The following is a 16296-nucleotide window of genomic DNA, read 5'->3' on the forward strand; positions in this document are numbered from 1 at the left end:
GCACCTGCAGGGGTTCGCCGAAATAGTGCCAGCACTCTGCCGTAAACACTTCATTTCCCGTCCTTGTTTCCCGACTAACTTGTAAAGCACTGGTCTTCTCTGTTCTATTCTCCTTTTGCCATGACACCTCTGGACGTGTTCTCAACCGGATTCACGTCTGTGATAACTTTTGTGTTCGCTCTCTACCGGATTTATGTCTGTGATAGCTTTCGTGTTTCGCTAGCGCCTTGTCGCACTCTACAACTTCCAGCGAAGTCAAATTCTCGTTTGAAACCTGCAAAAAAAAAAAAAAAAAAAAAAAAAATCTGTGGAAGGTGAAGAGGATTCGTCAGTCGTGTTAGGGTTGCTAAGTTGGTGGACTGCCATACACGACAGCTTGTACACTTTGAGAAAGGACGGATTTCATATCCGATCGTATTAACAATCACTTGGTTGTAATTGGGTTTTAGGTATCAACATGGTTGTTTCCTTTCTAGACGTACATAACTGACACGCATGTCATTGATATAGAGACCAATCACCAAAATACACTTATGTTCCTGCTATTACATAAACAGTTGTCACGTTTTAGAAATTGATGCACACACAGATGTTTGTTCCTCTGTGTCAGATACCACTGACGATGGGCTACACACCCTAATGCATCCGAATACACTGTTGTAATCTGCCAGAAAGTGTTTTATCAGCACACACACCGCAGTAGAGTGAAAATTTCAACTGGACTGCTTCAAATCTGTTTCGGGAGAACATGACCCGTCGGCCGCTGTGACGGAGCGGCTGTACGCGCTTCAGTCCGGAACCGAGATGCTGTTACGGTCACAGGCTCGAATCCTGCCTTGGGCATGGATATGTGTGATGTCGTTAGGTTAGTTAGGTTTAAGTAGTTCTAGGTCTAGGGGACTGATGACCTCAGATGTTAAGTCTCATAGTGCTTAGAGCCATTTGAATTTTTTTTAGAACATGTTCCACATTAACATAATAAGATTTAGTACGTGTCTGTGTATCTGTTCGTGAGAGCACAAGAGTAAATTGTCTGACTTGCTGGACGTTTTCAATGTGTGAAATTTATTTGGTTTTCTTTTTCGCCTTAAGGGTCAGATTTGGCTGTTTGAGATCCGACTCATTGTAAATATCAGTTCTTTTCACCCAAGCTGAATTACAGGTGTTGCAGGTAGAGATGTGCATGGGGTCCCGATTGTTAATATCTCCGTTTAATAACAACAAAAAAATGGTTCAAATGGCTCTGAGCACTATGGGACTCAACTGCTGTGGTCATCAGTCCCCTAGAACTTAGAACTACTTAAACCTAACTAACCTAAGGACATCACATACACCCATGCCCGAGGCAGGATTCGAACCTGCGACCGTAGCAACAGCGCGGCTCCGGACTGAAGCGCCTAGAACCGCACGGCCACCGCGGCCGGCTAATAGCAACAAAAGTATATCTAAATTATTATTCAATATCAAAGACAAAATGAAACCTTTGGCTCAGAGTGACGTGGAATAGTGTCTATTGGTTAGTCACCAAAGCTGTGTTAGTTTTTATCAGAACATATGAGAAACTTCAGACTATGATCTTTGTCGAACCACCCACATGATATAGATAGTCTTACATTCAGTTAAGAAAAGCTGGAAGAAGACACTACAGGAAATATTTGAAATCGACAAACGTATGACACAGAATGCCAGCTTAATGTTAAATGACCAAACACGGTTTTCCTTATCCTCTCTGTTAAATTAAGTTTCAGTTAATCATAATCGAGTCCCGGTCCAGCACAAATTTTCATTTTCATCACTCCATTATACAGATGATGGTTCAACTGCGAATACATTTGATGTAAAAATATATATGCCCAATACGTGTGTGAGTATTCTGTTATGCGTGTAAGAATGTATGTTTGGTAACTTTGTCAACACGTGCACCGACCACTAGCCTAAGTGACTTGCATGGGACAACAGCCGTGAACGAACTCTGGGAAGCTATAGCTACGTATACCGTCTCACAACAGTACCCATACACCGTGGAAAAACTTCGTTCGGTAAGCTTAAGAGTGCGCATACGTCGTGGGAAAACTTCGTTTGGTAAGCTTGAGAGTGCGAGAAAAACTAAACTCACTGCCAGAGCCAAAAAGATATTAAAGAGAATTCTTACACCTAATAATAGGAAAGGAGGAGTAGGGTTTAATGTCGACGTCGAAGTCATTAGAGATGGTGCATCAACTTGGGCTGAACAGAGTTATTGCATTGTATTTTCCAAAAGAAAGAAACTGAATCCGCATTAATCGATTTAGGAAAATCAAAGGAAACTTAAATCTATAACGCTGGACAGGGATTCGAAGTTCACTATCAGCGCCTTAATTACTTCTTGCCTCCCGTCGCGGATAACAGTTTTACGCATTACGTCTCCAGGAAACGAATATTCAGCTATAGTGCAGACATTCATTATAGTTTTCAGCAGGAACATGAAATTTCAAGTGCTTCTTTGAAAGATAGCCACATACGGAGTCAAATAAGAAGAGATATTTCAACGAAAATTTTCCACTAAGACGGTAAGGTCTGTAAGTGACAATAGATAGTACATTATGTTGAGTACCCCGATTCCCCTGCAAACTCTTTTTCTTCAGTGGTTCCTGTAACTTATTTCCTTAATACAAGACACTGTCGATTTCCAGTAGGAAGAAGTGTCCACCGAGGTGCTGCGAACGATTAGCCTTGCTCAAGTGAAAAGCCAGTGTTTCAATTAACTGGTCCGATATCGAGTGTCCATCGTGTCGAATTCCTGGGGAAAGTTTGCGGTACAAGCGACACAGGTCAGATTTGTGCCGTCACGCTTCTCGCCCATTCAACGGAAGCGTGTTTCACGGACGGCAAGGGAAAGCTTACAGGACACCGCTCTTCGCTACGAGCTTAGAAAGTACAATTCTCTTGTTGCAGGTGACGTTGCCAAAGGTGGCTGACATGTACGTATTCTCAATAAGATACTTATGTACTTTTGATAATTAATGTGAAGAAGAACGCATTTTTATGACTTATGGCGAATTGGTGCACAAAATCTCATCATTCTCCTCATCGTTTGGTTTTAAACCTTTAACAGCAGCCGTGTTTATAGAGTAAATTATGGAGCAAGTTCGTCTGCGTGGTCATTAAGTTGCCAACATTTACGTTAAGAATTAAAATAAAATTTCCCGCGTGCGTATAGGACTCGCGCACTGAGGGTTTCGTACAGACTTAATTATCTATATAGACATTTAATCCATTACGGAATTCGGAAATCCCGACCTCTCATACCTATTATCGACATTAATACTGGCAAGATATCTGTCCCAGAGATTCCGAGACTTTCAAGAATGTTTTAATTTCAAGCTTAACGTCGGATAACAAATGATAAAAGAAATATTTTTTCGTGTTATATAGTTACAAATCAACAGTTTTCTTATTTTTTTCCTTCACTTGTACTGTGAAACCTTGCTTCCTGCCAAGTCTCATAATTCTACCTCAACAAGAAGTACCCTATACGTTTTGATGAGTGAACTTTCGAGTGTCAAAATATGTAACCTAAATGGCCGTATCTTTTGATTGAATTGACTTAGAAACTTGTTATGCTGCCAAGGCACCATAGATCTTCGTATGTGACATTTATTTCAGTTTGATGCATCAACCCGTTCCTGGCGAAAAGGGGTCTTAACAGACGGCTGGACAGAGAGACAGTTCGATAACAAATGACAAAGTTTTTTTTTTTTCGGGTTACATAATTACAAATTTACAGTTTTCGGACTTCTGTCCTTTGGTTGTACTGTGAAACTTGCTTGAGTGCCAAATTTCAGGTTTGCAGTTCTGATGAGTGAGTTTAGGAGAATCGAAATATGACACATAAATGGCAGTATCGTTTGACTGCATTGACTTAGAAGGTTCAATTTTTTACACCGTCAAGGTCTTAGTATATGACGTAGATTTAATTTGATACGTCTATCTGTTCCCGAGAAAAGGGGTTTTTAACAGTCAGACAGATTGACAACTATGTAATTCTATAAGGGTTCCGGTTTTACCAATTGAGGTATAGAATCCTAAAAGAAGGCACGGAGTGGACTTATAGTTACCAAAAAAATCACTAGATTCTCGCAAGAAACCTCTGCAGTTAATACCAGACCAGTATAGTTGTTTCATGCTGTTAGCTTACGAAATATGAGAACTACAAAACAAAAAGAGCGTGAAAATATGTCGATGTTTTGCAAGGAAAGTGACAGTGTGATCTCTAACCCACGATGCGATGGGAGGAAACACATATTTCGGGCTCAAACATGAATTATTCTACGTAGTAGTTTATTTACAAAAATTATGACGTGAACTGTTTTCTAATCTATAAGTGTCGCATATAAAAAAACTGCATTATTCCATATTAAATCGATTGTAGATACCTCAACGTAAAGGTGAAACGCGTCTGGAACATAAATAAATATAAACTGCAGCAAGAAAAAGGTGTTCTGTATTATAAACAAAATTAAGGGTCAGCTAATGGCTTGGCTCTGAGCACTATGGGACTCACTGCTGTGGTCATTAGTCCCCTATAACTTAGAACTACTTAAACCTAACTAACCTAAGGACATCACACACACCCATGCCCGAGGCAGGATTCGAACCTGCGACCGTAGCAGCAGCGCGGCTCCGGACTGGAGCGCCTAGAACCGCACGGCCACCGCGGCCGGCCACGGGTCAGCTAATGCTTTTACTACCCAAACAAGTTTCTGAACATTGTCGCCACCATCTGTGGGTCTGCAAAATAATAATAATTACCGGATCGAAAATTATGGCTAAAACGCGTTATGTCTGTTGTGGATATAACCCTACTCTCTATAATGTTCTTTACATTATTGTACAGTTTGCCATTTGCAACGAAACGTTCTTATGTGGTCACGCTTGAAGGTAAAGAGATTTACTAATCCACTAATCAACTCCACAAAAACATAATTTTGTTACTGATAGTAAGATGTATAATCAAATAAAGAAGGTCCTACAGAATCTAACATTCTATAGAATAAGGTAACAACCAGAACAAACATAAAACGTCGTACGCCTAATTTTCGTTGCAATAATTACTACTTAAAACACGTTTGTACTTTACAGTACCCAATGACGATAGTACAAATGTGCTGAAACATGGTTAGGCACTAGAAACATTATTTGGTTGCACAGTAAGCGAACCTTTGGTGTCATAATTCCCTCATTCTTTTTGTGGTAATATCCCAGTTGAAAATGAGCGTAGTCTTCTTTGATACATTTTTGAATCTTTTTCCGTAAAAAATCTGTTTGCGACCCACTCCCCCTTCTTTCTTTTTCCGCAAACTACATAGCCGTGCCGCTTCCACCACTCCTGTTTAATCTGAGAACGACTATGTAAGCTCGAATTTATCCTATTTTTACCGTCACTGCTTTTTTGTGGGGTACATGTGTGCGGAAGTAAAACGTTGGCCGACTCCCAGAATTCTACCATACTCGCGATTTATGATCCCTTTCCTGCAGCAGCAGTCACTGGCGTTGGGTACGCATCTGCGTGAAGCTGAGCAAACGCTGTATAACTGTTCGCGGTATTGACACTCCACACAGGCGTTATTTGCGCTTTACCAAATTCATATTTCCATGACGTACATTTCAGACTTTGTGTATGAACACATTAGACAGTTCGTAAATGCATTTTCGTGTTTTCTTACAGTCGGACATGAGCTACAAACTGTCACCACGTCCCCTGACACACTTATACGAGTATCGCTATTTTGTAGTTTATCGGTAATTTTACAGAAGCATGTATCCTAAGGGGCTCGTAAGTGAACAGGAAATATTTTCACTCTATGGTTTTAGAGTACATTACTCTTTATCTGTAACACTTAGAAAGTTGATGTTTAATGTCAACACTGAATGACATTAAGCGAAGCAGTTTTAGGAAAAGTGTTTATTACAGGAAGTTGTGTACGAGATAAATTATGAAAGCATGCTTAATTTTTGGTACAGGTTTCTGAGGTATTGTGTGTCTCACATCGCTGAAACTGTGACAGGCCTTTGCCTATATCCATAGAAATATTTTGTGTCTAACATCTTGTAGTTCGGAGTGTAACTAGGGAAGTGACAAAAAAAGTTTCACCTGATCATTATTTTGTTTAAGAATTACCACTAACAGCGATATGTAGTATACTCACATCAGCATATTTCTCGGAAGTATTAGGCATAATACAAAAATAATATCATAAGCCAAGTCCCAGTGGTGAGACGTACACAACTGGATGTTAACCCACAACAAAAAAATTGAAATAGCTCTTTGGGACCATTTGAATAACATATCAGCAGATTTTATCAGCCGAATTAACAGTCTTCGACTTAGTGAGGGTGACATTATGGTCAGTTTTGATGTGGTGGCGCTGTTGACGAATGTACCCATCACACCTAATATCCCAGTTCTTTGTAAGTGACGTGGTCGAGCTATTTAGGCACACTCTTACGTCTTCTTATTTCTGTACAACTGCCAGCATTACGATCAGGCAGCCGGCGTTGCAATGGGTAGCCCGATGGCTCCAGCTGTTGCAAACCTTATCGTGGAGAATTCTGAAGATATTGCCGTAGACAAATCGTAGTTGTTAAAGCTTTGTTGTTTCTTTCGATACGTTGACGACACGTTCGTCATTTGGCCCCAGTGATGTGCGAAACACGACGAGTTCTTTGAATACCTCAACGGCATTAACAATAACATCCAGTTCACCTTGGAGATAGAAAAAGACAATGCATTGCCCCTCCTCAACGTCCTCGTCCGCTGCAACCGAAATGGACGCCTTGGCCACAGCGTTTATAAAAAGCCGACCCATACTGGTCTGTACTTGCATGCTATCACCCGATATCAACCAGCACGGAAGTGTACTGTGTTACAAACATTGGTGCGTCGTGCAAAAATGATATCAGACGCTGATTAACTGCCTTGTAAGCTGAGCCAGCTACGCAAGGTCTTCAGAAACAACGGCTACAACGTTCATCAAACAAATGAAGTGATTTCAAACACGATTCACAGTAAAATCACCGACGAAGATGAGGAAAAGAAACTTCCTTTGTTGCCATTGTGTGGATCCGTGTCAAGCAAGATAAGCCGCCTGCTGAAAAGACACAAGATCAAATCAATCTTCAGTCCTCCGACAAAAATCCGTCAATTACTGAGACCACTTAAAGACACAGCATGTCTTAGGACACCTGTGGTCTACAAGATGCCTTGCGAGTGTGGTCACTCTTACGTCGGACAAACAATAAGCACTGTGAAATAACGCAGGAAGGAGCATGAGAGGTTTTATCGCCTGCGCAACTACGAGAAATCTGCTTTATCTGAGGATGCTTTAGAAAACGGTCACCGGATAAAATTTGACGGATCATCCGTTGTGGCTCGCACTAACGGCTTCTAGGACTGAGTAATTAAAGAAGCCATTGAAATAACACTGAAAGATAACAACCTAAATAGAGACGGTGGCCTGCAGCTCAGCATGGGATGGGATCCAGCGACCGCGCGGCTGAAGCGGACACATCGAAAGCCGAGTTAACGTATGCAAAAATACTCGTATGACGATCCCTCTGGCACCAGTGAAGTCACAGCCGGCAGCTAGTGTATATAAGGAGCGTACCTTCAGCATACTGGCAGTCATACCACTTGACGATGGAGAAGGTGAGCTTGGCCGAAAGCTGGACGCGGCTGGAAACCATAGATCTTTCTATTCAATGGTACCGCCGCCACACTCTTACAATTTTTTTTAACTGTATTTACTTTTGAACACATTCGTGGATCCGTTCTGGCAATGTGACTTCCAGCGCCCAAGATAATCAATTTCTACACTCGCCGTGCATCGTCACTGAGTTGATAGGAGGCATGGTCTATACAAAGCCTTTAATCAAAGCGCGTTCAAGACCAAACAGTGCACATTTTAGCAATTTACAAATTTTTGAAATTATAATAAATTGCATGTTCTCGTGGGATACAAAAGAAAAATGCGATTTTTTGTCTTTTTAATGTCAAGGTCCCGGAAAAGAAGAGGGACCTCCCAAGGCATATGTTTAGTGATTCATATCGGGTTAGCTCACACCGTTTGCACAGAATTGGTTAGCACCTCGGTGAGGCTTTAGGTGTGAACCCCTCCCAAGTCTTGTCCGAGCTTACGACTGACGAATGAGGAGGACGTTATTGTGGAGAGTTGGAGACGCACGCTCGGTGGCGTCATTGCGAATTGTGGGCGTGCCCGTGGCGGACGCCGTGAAAGCCAGCTAATGAGGTGACGGCTGCCATGTCGAGTGCCATTGTCGACAACACGCCTGTCGCGTCGCAGGGCGGTGATTAATGAGATCAGGCCACGGAATGAGCGCCGCCGGCCCCAATGGCGAAGCTGCATTATGCTGCGGCGCAGGTGCGCGGACTCCGCCTAAAGTTCGATATCCGTCCGCGCGACACAACTGAATTGCTGCCACCGTGTCCCGGAGATAGCGGCTTGCTTTCATTCCACAAATCTGCAGCTCACACAAAAGAACTGTAGCTCTGAAAGAAAAAAGGAAGTGCCCGACACAAAACGAGCAATGGGGCGCATTGCTTAAGGGACGGGATCTGTTATTTGCACATAAGGGAATTCCGCCAGAAGTACGCGTGGTATAAGAGCATATTCTACAATTTTTTTGTGTTGGCTACACTCGGCAGGAAATTAAAATTGGCTAGTCGTTGTAGATCAGACGTTTTCCGTTGCTCCCCTCCTCTTTCTTGGTAACCAGGTAAAAAGCATTTTTGTTAAAAACGAGACTAACATACGCATATTCCAATGTAAGTAGTTTTCACCACAGTCAATGACATTCAATTTATTACATTAATTGTTAATTAAGTCTATATGGTACTGCTTCCTTGCAGATACGGTAGCAGCCATGTTTCTGTATGGTGTGGGATCTAACTATATATTTGTCAACTAGTGAGTTCTCGTGGGGGGGGGGGGGGGGGGGCGTATTCAGGACAGCTACTGTTCTACTGTTGAACAGCAACAGTAGAGAGGAGAGCAAAAGCATTTGAAGTAACGGAAACTCGTCGGTTCAGTCCTAATGTTATTCGATGGGGGAGTTTTCTCCTTCTCGTATAATGGCAAGAGACGAAATTACAGTTCATGTCATCGATTATAATAACCAGACTGGGGACAATGGTGCAGCGATGGAGACCCAGCCATAAACTTCTACGGGAGTTCTAGAGTTCACAGCGGCAAGCGTGCAACCGCCCATTTATGACATGCCCTCTGCCAAAACAGTCGTCATTTGGCAGGAGGAATTAGAGGAAAAGTTGGAAATCCTAACCACACCATCCGTGAAAAATGCTCTCGAATAGAAAGGGAAGGATAACAAGGAGAAGAAAAATCAGAGGGAAGAGAGAAAAAGAAAACAGCATTTTCTAGAGCAGAAGAAACCTCATTCAGCCAGAAGGGACTGCTCATAGGTTCCCAGAAATCTGATTCCACGAAAAAAAAGATGCGTTTCTCCAGCGTGCGAATATGATTTTAATGCTGCCTCGGTACAATATGTATAAATGTGAAGAATGGTGGCATGAGGACTGTACGGATTCTGATGATATGGGACGTTATCTCTGTCTCCACCGCTTAAGATTTGAACACGGTATCTCTTGCCCAATTGAATGCGGGTAAATGTGCGCAGTTACCGCTTTTATGCCTTGTTGTTATTGTGTCGGTCTCAATATCTAAAATTCAGTTATTTTGACAAAGATTAGTATGCAAAACTTAAATGTTACAAGGTATGTAAACAAAATTTAATAAAAAATTAAGAACATATCCGTATATTTTTCCTTTTCTGCTTACTATTGCCACAAACTTTCTTAACTTAGTCACGTTGTTTTCGGTTTACCGTTATCTCTCCAAACGAGACCAACCGAATGCAGTTATGAGCGTATGTCAGTGCTGGCCTATTAGTGGCGCCTCGTGTGATGTTCCCGCTTCGGCGCTCAGACACTACATAGCTCCGGCGAGTCATTCTGTTCATCTTAAACTGAAACAACTCCGTCTGATTTCACGAGGCTTCGTCACGTTATTTTCAGCTGTAGAATTTATCATTATATCAGACACTATAACGTGAATTTGTGTAGTCTTCGGTGTTCCACCCAATGGTCAGTAACTCGTTCGTCGTTCAGTACCAACCCAGCTGACCTACGTTGACGACGAAAACGATTCTGTTCAATCACGCTTTTGGATTTTTATGGTTTTGCGAAACAGCTCCAACAAAACTTCAGAATCATTCCTTGAACGAATCTAGATGTGATTTATTTTTATTCTGCCCTAAATTACGCCACTGGTATCCACTTTGGCAGGAAAAGCTGCAAGCTTAATGTTTTGCACCGTATCTGTAGTGATTTTTTTGTCGTTTCTTCTGACCGGTGCGATGCGGCCTGCCACGAACTCCTCTCCCGTGCCAGCCTCTTCATCTCATCTCAGATTAGCACTTGCGTCCAACGTCGTCAATTATTCGTTGGGTATATTCCAATCTCTGTCCTTTCCTACAGTTACTGCCCTCTACGACCCCCACCAACACCAAGAAAGTTATTGCATGATGTCTTAACACATACCTATCATCTTCTCCCTGATTCTTGTCAGTGTTTTCCATTTGTTCCTTTCCTCGAGTATTCTTCGAAGGATTTCCCCTGTCCTCGTCAGTTCACCTATTTCTAATAATCTTCTGTAGCACAGCAACTCCAACGCTTCGATCCGCTTCTTCTTCCTTTTCCCCGCAATTCATGATTCATTCGTATCGTTTCTGTTTCGCATGCTTGTCTTCCGTTTGCCATAGTTTGTTTATCGACTCACACTTTTTATTTGTAGTTCACTATTACTATTTGAGTTTACATACTGTCATTTTGTCATTTGGAGACAGTAAGTGGATCTGTCGACGCTAGAAAATGGGGTGCCAAGTGGAGAAATAGAGAAATTTGAGACATATTCTTCTGTTTGAGTTCAGTAGAGAGGTGACAGCATCGGAGGCAGCCAGGTACATTTGCACCGTGTGTGGGGATAGTAGCACTGGATAAAGCGTGCCAAGAAAATTGGTTTCTCATTTTAAGGAGGATAGTTTTGACATCAGTGACTCTGCACGTTGAGGAAGACCTTCCGGGTTTGAAGAAGATCGTTTAAACGCATTAATCCACAATGATCGATGTCCGTGTACTCGAGAACTGACAGATATAATGAACTGTGGTCATTCCACCATCGTGCGACATCTGCATGCAATAAGAAAGGTTAAAAAAATCAGGTGTATTGCTACCGCATGCTCTAAGCCCAAATCACAAAAATCAGCAGGTGGCCCTATGTGCTTCTCTGCTTGCCCTATGTGCTTCTCTGGCTCGCGAACAACACCGACCATTCCTATCCTGTATCTTTACTGAGGAATGGTGTCTTATGTTAACGTACGGAAAAGATAGGAATGTCTGAGTCAAAACAAAGCAGCATCTTCCCGTACAAAGATCTGCCTGCACCCACAGAAGATAATGTTAGGCATCTGGCGGAACAGCGGCTGTGCGGTGTACTACGAATTGCTTCCCCTAGGAGCAACCCTCACTTCTGACGTCCATTGTCAACAACTGAGACGTCTTGCGGCGCGGAGTGGCCACGTGGATTAGGGCGCCATGCCACGGATTGCGCGGCCACTCCCGCCCGAGGTTCGAATCCTCCCTCGGGCATGGGTGTGTGTGTGTTGTTCTTAGCATAAGTTAGTGTAAGTAGTTTATAAGTCTAGGGACCGATGACCTCAGCAGTTTGGTACCTTAGGAATTCACACACATTTGAACATTTGAATTTGAGACGTCTTGCAGACGCAGTCCAAGAACAACGACCAGGACTGGGTGAACTGATGTTCCACGATAACACCCGCTCGAATTCTGCTAGACTGACAAAAAAAACACTATTTAGGAGTTGGGCTGGGAAGCAATTTCGCACCCATTTTATTCACCTGATCTTGTGCCCTCAGATTTTCACCTTTCCCGCTCTCTGTCGAACAATCTTCAAGGCACTTCCTTTCCGGATGAAAATGAGCACCTAACATTGCTCGATGGAGTTAAACCACATGATTTCTGTAGTCGCGGAATCTAAAAGTTACTACAGTGTTAGCAGAATGTTGTAAACAGTGAAGGAGGATATATTATTTATGATTGAAGCCTCTGTTATGTGTATCTGTTGTGTTTAAACTTACGGGAAAACGCTACGAACCTGTGCACCAACCTACCACATCCTCAGAAATGTCTTCCTCAAATTAAGGCGTAAGTCTGATAGTAGCAGACTTCTCTTGGCCAGGAATGGCCTCTTTACTTGTACTAGCCTTCTTATAATGTCCTCCGTGCTTCGTCCGTCATGCGTTACTTTGCTTCAAAAATAGCAGAATTCCTTCACTTCGTCTACTGCGTGATCCTCAATTTTGATGTTAAGTTTATCGCTAATCTCATGTACGCTACTCCCTATTACTTTCGTAATTATTCTGTGTAGTTCCAGTCGATATTCAGTGCTCAGTAGACTGTTCATCTCCTTCAGCAAGCCCTGTAATTCTTCCCCACATTCACTGAGGACTGTGGTTTCATCAGTGAAATTGTCGCTGGTACCTGTAGAAATGACACTATATACTAAGGTGACAATATTCAAGGGATACCTCCTAATATCGGTCGCACCTCCTTTTTCCTGGCGTAGTGCGGTAACTCGACGTGGTATGGACTCAGCATGTAGTTGGACGTCTCCTGTTGAAATACTGAGCCATTCTGCACTGGAGCCGCCCTAAACTGCAACAGTACTGCCGGTGCAGGATTTTGTGCATAAACTGACCTCTCGATCTGCCCCATAGATGTTCGATAGGATTCATATCGAGTGATCTTGGTGGCCAAATAATTCGTTCGAATTGTCCACAATGTACATCAACCAATCACGAATAATTGTGGCCCGCCGACATCGTTCTTTGGGAACATGAAGACGAGGAATGTAAATGGTCTCTAAGTAGCCGGAAATAACCATTTTCAGTCAGTCAACCAGGGGACGCAGTCCATTACATGTAAACACAGCCCACACCAATGTGGTGCCACCACTAGCTTGCGCAGTGCCTTTTTGACAATTTGGGTCCATTGCTTTTTTGGGGGGGGGGGGGGGGGGGGGCTGCGACGCACTCGAACCCTACCATCAGTTCTTACCAAAAGAAATCGGGACTCTTCTAACCAAGCCACAGTTTTCCAGTTGTTTATTGTCCATTTAATAAGGCCACGAGCCCAGGAAAGGCGCTGCAAACGATGCTGTTCTGTTACCAAAGGCACTCGCGTCGGTCGTCTGCTACCATAGCCAATTGACGTCAAATTTCGTCGCACTGTCCTAACAGGTACGTTCATCGTAAGTCCCACATTAATTTCTGCTATTATTTCACGCATTGTTGCTTGTCTCTTAGCACTGAGAACGCAAACGCCGCTGCTCTCCGTCGTTAAGTGGAGGCCGTCGGCCACTGCGTTATCCGCGATGAGAGGTAATGCCTGAAATTTGGTATTCCCGGTACACTCTTGACACTGTAGGTCTCGAAATATTAAACTCCCCAACCATTTTCGAAATGGAATGTCCCATGCGTCTAGCTCCAACCACTATTCCCCGTTCAGAGTCTGTTAACACCCGTCGTGCAGCCATAACCACGTGGGAAACCTTTTCACATGAATCAGGTGAATACAAATGACAGCTCCGCCAATGCACTGTCCTTTTAGACCCTGTAAACGTGACACTAACGCTATCAGTATATGTGCATATCGCTATACCATGACTCTTGTCTCATCCGTGTAAAGAGAACGGTCGTGTTTGGAGGAATGAAGCTGCAGTGCGAGACGGTACTCTCACGTGAAACAGGAAGCTATTACACCGGCCCACTCGGTCAGTGTGGCTGGTGTTGGCAGGCGCAGCGAGCGCACGGCAGCTGCTCGCGCCGGCGTGTGCTTTAATATTCCCGCGAGCCACGGGCCATCGATCAACCCCGCATCCCCGTTGCAGCCCAGCGCGGGCACCTGCTACAGCCAGCCGGTCAACTCTGCCGCTCATATGGCTGACCCGGCTCTCCAGATTAGCCGAGGCCACACGCGGCAATATCCCGGATGAACGCCTTCATCGCGACGTTCTTCTCTATGCTGCGATAAGAATACGTGCAAGCTAGCTCATTCGCTGATCTCGGACGAAATCACTCTGCTGCGCACACGTTGTGCGTGTCGGGTTCTCACTCTGACACTTGATAACGTATGATCTCTGCCCAAAGATGATGATTTTTATTATAAAACAGGTGGTTACACTTGTTTTCTCTACTCGTTTCAGTAAGCCATTTGTCGAAATTTCCTGAACTGAGAAAACACGACATACGGTAGACGAGAAGAAAATTACAGCAGGCCGGAATTCAGCAGAGATTTTTGCATTATGCAGAGTGTCAGAAAACGGAAAGAAAATCTGGTAAGTTCTAAACAACCCTACGTTGTTCACAGAATGTCAGATTACATATAAATAATTTTCTTGTTATTAGGATTCACAGTTATGTAGAAATGGTAATGCTAAGCGGTGTTGCTTTTGCCATTTGATTGTTATTTTCTTTCCTTTTCTGGATATATCAGTGAAATTTCAGCCTTTATAGCAATTTTCACATGATTGATTATTGTCCTTTCGAACATCTGTAGAACATATCATTAACTGTCCATGAGAGGTTCTCATGTAAATGCCACTTTTTAAGTGTGCTGCAGTTCTGTAAAAGACATATTAATGTCACTTATATATTAGGTCACAGTTCGATGTATCAAGAACCAAATAAAATTGCAGTTAAATGATGAAAGTATTGTCATTTCGATGACAAATATCTACACCTCTTTTAAAACTGATGAAAAGAAATGTAATGTTGTAATGAGAAACTTTTGATACTGTGTTTGTTTTCTGACTGAAGTAATTTAAAATGACGATGCACGTCAATTTCAATAAGATAAGCAACAGCGAAATGGGTTTCAGAGACAGGCAATAGTGTTTAAAAAAATAAATATTCTGGCACGAAGAGAGGAACAATAATGAGTCAAGCCATTTACACGGAGTGTGAAAGTAAGTATCTGACAGGGAATAGACGGTGTATAAAAAGAAGGAAAGTATATATCTGGAAGGGAATGAAAAAAACTACAAGTTGGAAGAATGAAGGTAAGACTTTACAATGAAGCAATCGAAATTAAAAAAAAATATAAATCAACATTAAAAAATTAACAAAATAAAATAAAATACAGAACACCAACAGTTACCATACGGAAACGCAAAACAAGATAATTACATTTCTTCAGATACATCAGATTTCAAATTAAGGTATGTGAAGATAATTCTTGATAGAGACATGAAAAGAGGGTAAATGCATGTTGATGTTGAATTTATAACGCATGTTGCATTGGAATTGCCACAAATTAAAGAGAGGAGGAGACGGGTTTAGTGAACAGGGTCGAATTAATCCCCTAAAGAAGCAATACTTTTTCGGATACTCTTCAAATTAGAGACTCAGCTGTAAGCTGCAGTTCCCGTCTTCTGAAAATATGCTTTGCCTAAATATCTTAATTCTGTTGATTACCAGCAGATCAATTTCAAGTGTTGAAACGCTCCATCAATGAGAACGAGGATTTCCAAACGAATTAATGTATGTGGTTTACGTGCACTTGGGTTCTTATTACGCTGTTCCGTTACTACAGTCTTAATCTAGCACGTTTCAGTAAGTAAAACAAATTGCCATCACTGTATCGCAGTACACGGTCCTCTGTCGATGGGTGGTGGTGGTGGTTAGTGTTTAACGTCCCGTCGACAACGAGGTCATTAGAGACGGAGCGCAAGCTCGGGTTAGGGAAGGATTGGGAAGGAAATCGGCCGTGCCCTTTCAAAGGAACCATCTCGGCATTCGCCTGAAACGATTTAGGGAAATCACGGAAAACCTAAATCAGGATGGCCGGAGACGGGATTGAACCGTCGTCCTCCCGAATGCGAGTCCAGTGCGCTAACCACTGCGCCACCTCGCTCGGTGTCGATGGGTGTTAAAATTACTTTGCTAGCATCCGAAACGCTGAAAACAAGAACGTGCCGATTTTTACAACTGTCCCACTATGTATGCAGTGTTATGAAGCGCATCACCACTGCTGTATTGAAGAGATTTTAGTACATGGAATTTTTGTTCCCACATGATCTATCGTTAAATGTAAAAACATGAAAGAAATATCAAACATAATAGTAAACGTGACGCTGAGCAGTT

General features: G+C 42.6%; 1 protein-coding gene and 1 non-coding gene across 14 annotated transcripts in view; both read right to left on the reverse strand.

Annotated features, from left to right (window-relative positions):
• LOC126457505 (protein muscleblind-like) overlaps positions 1-16296 on the reverse strand; it is a 611133-nt gene that overhangs the window by 222317 nt on the left and 372520 nt on the right. The window lies entirely within an intron of this gene.
• Positions 15994-16066, reverse strand: Trnaa-cgc (transfer RNA alanine (anticodon CGC)). Its single transcript has one exon. It is a non-coding gene; the product is annotated as a tRNA-Ala (tRNA).

The sequence above is a fragment of the Schistocerca serialis genome, chromosome 2 (genome assembly GCF_023864345.2).
Source record: "Schistocerca serialis cubense isolate TAMUIC-IGC-003099 chromosome 2, iqSchSeri2.2, whole genome shotgun sequence".
NCBI classification, from domain to species: Eukaryota; Metazoa; Arthropoda; class Insecta; order Orthoptera; family Acrididae; genus Schistocerca; species Schistocerca serialis.